This window comes from Amborella trichopoda, chromosome 11 (assembly GCF_054954075.1).
Source record: "Amborella trichopoda isolate Santa Cruz 75 chromosome 11, AtrichopodaSantaCruz75HAP2 v2.0, whole genome shotgun sequence".
Lineage (NCBI taxonomy): Eukaryota > Viridiplantae > Streptophyta > Magnoliopsida > Amborellales > Amborellaceae > Amborella > Amborella trichopoda.
This window is the reverse complement of record NC_142346.1, coordinates 32,053,537-32,058,332: the sequence shown is the minus strand read 5'-3', so window position 1 is coordinate 32,058,332 and position 4,796 is coordinate 32,053,537. Positions and strand designations below refer to the sequence as shown.

Sequence of the window (4,796 nt, the reverse complement as noted above, 5' to 3'; positions counted from 1 at the left end):
AAAAAATGTTGTATTATATTTTTTATCTTTATCTTGAAAAGCCTTTTATTTTTTCTATTTTTTTACAACAATATTTTCTGCCTTTGTTTATTTTTTTGACAACAAAAAAAAACAACGACCCGCGAAGTTCAAACTCTAGATGTTCACCAAAAATTCCGGGTTGTCAACCAACACTGCCACGTCGCCTTATGTGATTTATTAGCTTCTATAATAATATATATTCAATTGTCTTGCTTAAATGATTTTTTGTGGTAATTATCCCACATCGAAGGATGAACGTCGCTTTGTTCTCTATAAAGTATTGTGTACTAGATATTCAACTGTGTGTGTAGAAAAGCGGGGAGGCAGACATGTGAGGTGAGTTACCATGTGTGGAGGATTTTTAGGTGCCACGTGTTGCTCCCGTGAGGCGGCCACGTGTAAACCCAAAAATTTTCGTTGAGACTTGCGATTCACTATTGGGAATCGCCCAGTTTTCTCTGGACACGGGCGATTCCCTATTTTTTCGTGGAACCGGCTCGGTAGCAGACAATTTCAGAGTCGAATCGGGAGAGTCCGGCTCGACTCGGTGAGTTTTCAAACCCTGGTATTAAGCATATTAGTTTTTTCAGTTTGCCACCTAGTTGAGACTTTCCATTTTCTAAGAAATTGCAAAGTATCTCATTGCAAATGGTCTAAAAATTTTTATTTAGACCAAACTGTTTTCTAATTTATTAAGACTAGAGTCATGGATTGAGCCTTGTCATCAATGGCTTGACCATATTCTCCAAAAGGTATATTTTTTAGATCAAGATAAGTCCCATTTACATTGACATTTTGTTTGCGTAAATCATCTCTTCTAGAGTTTATCTCAGGGATAGGGTTTGAAAAAGAAGGAAAAGCTTTATTTTCTTCATTTTGAAGAAATTCTTCTTTTTTGATATTTTGAAGGTATTTTTCAAATTCTTGAGGTGTCCAAGGCCTAATTTATGGGTCTGATTCTAGGTGATTTGGTTCTTCAATTTTTCTTTTACCGTTTGATTCAAAGTCTATGGTTTTAGATTCTTCATTTTCAGATTATGATTCATTTATTTCACTTGCAACAATCTTTTATGATTCTGCATCACTATCATCTAAAATGATTATTAGATGATAATTGTTTTTTAACTTGAGTTTTTCATGCTCAGTAAATAATCTTTGCATATTAGAAATAAGATTAATTTTTACTTCTATATCTTTTTCTTTTGTATATCTTGATTTCTAATATTCAATTATTTCTTTGATGGCTTCAAAGTTTTTTAAATCTTCTTCTAGAATTTATTCTACTTTGAGAGGCAATGTCACCCAAAGAGAGTGAGAAAGCATAAACAATACCCCAGTGATGTGTTTTGGATTTGTTTTAGTTTTAAAATAGCAATTTTGTGAGTCTTAAATTTCAAATAAAAGAAGGAAATACCATGAAACAGGTTTTGCTTGATATCAAATTGGAAAATGCAGTCCCTGCCCCAACACATTCACAAGGAACAAAGAATGATGCTTTGCTTGAAATCATATCTAATGAATTAGCAAAAGATGGAGTATTTAATCAAGTGAAAATATATTCATGACATTTGATGCACAACATCAATATTGCATCCACATTTCAACTTACAATAATCATTATGTACAACTCCAAAATTACATATACAAGGTTGTCTCAAAAATCTCATATGCAAAGTAGCATTTCTAGCCCAAAAATGGTGTCAACATCACACCAAGAACGGTGTTCTCTAACATATAATGATTACCTACTAAATTAACCTCTTCTTAATGGAAAATTCCTATAATCATGGCCAGTTTGGCTACATGGAGGAACCTTACATTATCTAGGTTTCTTGGCAACTTCAACATGAGGCTTTGACTTTTTTTCAAGAGGCCATCCTTTTGTAATAGACCGAACAATGGAGGCTTTTTACAGCAGAACGGTGCTTTCACAATGGATGCCCTTCTAATGGGTTGAAGCAAAGCCCTCTACAAGCATGGTTTCATTTCGAGGAGTGTCCATGTGGGATCTACTTAGGTACCAGTAAAAAAGGACTCAAGTTTGATTGTGAGTACCTGCAAAAAAATAAATATCAATAGAGTTACTAACACATCAGCAACTCGTATGTAATACATATATCAGTAAACCATACATCAAAAGAGTTAGTAACCATAACAAGCAAATAACACATCACTAATCATATATATATATATATATATATATATATATATATATATAGGCTAACCAAATTGTAGAATCATAAGAGGAAGGACATCTTGGTCATGCCAAACCTATCCTATGGAATTAGATAAAGATATTATTGTAATATGGAAGTATATCACATTGTAGAATATATACAATCTTACTAGTTTCCTCACAATTTCCATAGAACAAATACACATTGTTAGAGTAAACGAACACAGATGTGATCTCATAATGTCACGAAAACTCATGTGCACAACCACAATAGAGATAAAATAATAATTAGACAGCCCCTCATCCAAAACCCACATTAGAATGACATAGACATGCATGTCCAAGTTCTTTCCTTTAGAAAAAAATAAAAAATCCATGTTTGAGGGTGTAACAACGCCACATAAGAAGAATTTTGATAACATGAAAAACTAAAATGCAAGGCCACAAAATTTCTGAGCCTTGTAAGAAGCATAAATGGGCCAAAGTAGAGCTGCTCTGTAATTACTATGTTAAGCCTTCACATAAAGAAATGGGCCAAAAACAGAGGTATTACTATGCTAAGCCTTTGCTGAGCATTGTAAAAAGCATAAATTGGCCAAAACAGAGCTGCTCTATTATTACCATTAATCAACATAAAATTTTTATTTTTAATTTTTTTTAATAGAAGTGACTTCTCCATTAGTGCTCTATTAGGAATTCTATTGAATACTTTGCAGATGTGTTGTTTCTCACCAAGTTTTACAAACAAGTCAATAATTGGAGTGCGTACAATGCATCAAAATGTGTTTCTAATGAATAAGTTAATGGTTCTATAGGATTCTATTGCAAGAGAAATTGCAGCCCAAAAACAAAATTTGCTTTTTGAAAAGATCCAAAATGCTCATATAAATTCATATTTGAGATGAACAATTTTCCCTAGAGAGAGGGTAGAGAGAGAGAGGGATTATTAGCTTGCTAATTCTTCATTAAAAGTCAATATATCTCTTGATTTTAATCCATACCATATTCAAAATTTAAAAAAATGTAAAATAATTAAAAAAAATGCATTACTTTTGGTATCATATCGGGCCCCTTCAAAAGTTGCAAAGAGATGGACAAGAGCACAGTTAAGGAATAATTAAGAACTCCTTGCAAGATGCATTACCTATGGTAGCATAACAGGCCCTATATATCAATAAAGCAAAATTAAAAAGAATGTAAAATAATTAAAAAATGCATTGCTGTTGGTATTATAATAGGTCCCTACGTATGCATAGAAAAATCTTAAATAAAAGCAAAATACATAAGACTATTTTGGCAATAGGGATGCAATGCATGAAAATCACTAGGAATTTTGGTATTGTAACAGGTCTCTATTAGGAATTTTGTCGAATACTTTGTAAATGTGTTGGATCTCAACAGGATTCACAAACAAATCAATAATTGCAGTAGCTACAATGAATCAAAAACTAAATTGAGTGATTCTAATATGAACTCATATTTTTTGGGGGGATTTTAAAATTATACATAAAATGAGATAATTCCATTTTATATCAGGCGCTTGGGTATTTAGTATTGGAGTTGCCTAAACAAACACAGATACAGTGAAAAATCAAAATGCAGAGAGAACCCGACACCAAAAAATCAACCAATGAATAGATAAACGATGTAAATTATAGAAAAAACCCAAGATTAAAGTGAAAAAAAAGAACGGTCATCAAGTCCATGTTTTTGTGGGCTAGTAAATTAATATTTGAGATGAACAGTAAGCCCTAGAGAGGGTAGAGAGAGAGGGACTATTAGCTTGCTAATTCTTCACCAAAAGTGCATCTATCTCTTAATTATTAATCCATACCATATTCAAAATCCAGATTTTGAGAGTAGCTTTGAACTTGAATGAAATAATGGGTTCTCAAAGAGGCATTCCTCCATTCAATCTTCAACCAAAAAAGGGTGTCTTCCATCATGCGCTTCTTCCATCATGAACTTAAATGAAATAATGGGATAGTTTCATCCTCTTCTTACTGTGTCTTTCAGGAGAGAGAGAGCATGGGGGAGGGCAAGGAAGGAGAGTGAATGGGGAAGGTAAGGGAGGTGGGGAGAGAGAGCAGAGGCGCGTTAGAGAGGGGATAGAGAGTAGAGGCCAAAATTTAAAATTCCCTCGTATTTTTTAAATTGTCTTTTGAATTTTTATTAAAAGTCTAAAATGCCCTTGTATATAAGCCTTGGTCATTAAATAATGTGAGGATAGTAAATGTAAAATGGTACTTCACAAGTCCCCCTAACTTGAATCTATGGTTATTGGAGGGTTGTTAATTATGGAAAATCCACTTTATATATATATATATATATATATATATATATGGAAAAGTCTTCCTAATATCTATATGAAAAAATGAGCAGTGATTTCGCCTACTTTCATCACCATCCAAAATTCATCGTAAGGTCACGATTGTCAAATAGTATTTTTCATATTTTTTTTAACTAATTGAATGATCTGAAATTCGGAGCGTGTGTACATCTTCATAAGTCGCACCTAATAAAAATGTAAAAAAATAATTTGTGAAAAAACATTTACCACAAATACCCCAAAACATTTCGGGGGTATTTTGGATAAAAA

The 4,796-nt window shown here is 32.8% G+C and overlaps 1 long non-coding RNA gene across 1 annotated transcript; it reads right to left on the bottom strand.

Moving 5' to 3' along the window:
* Positions 1-1,593: 1,593 nt before the first annotated feature.
* Positions 1,594-4,322, bottom strand: LOC148779852 (uncharacterized). The gene is made up of 2 exons (XR_016044233.1): positions 4,032-4,322; positions 1,594-2,076 (listed from the first exon to the last, which is right to left on the bottom strand). It is a non-coding gene; the product is annotated as an uncharacterized LOC148779852 (long non-coding RNA).
* Positions 4,323-4,796: the final 474 nt, after the last annotated feature.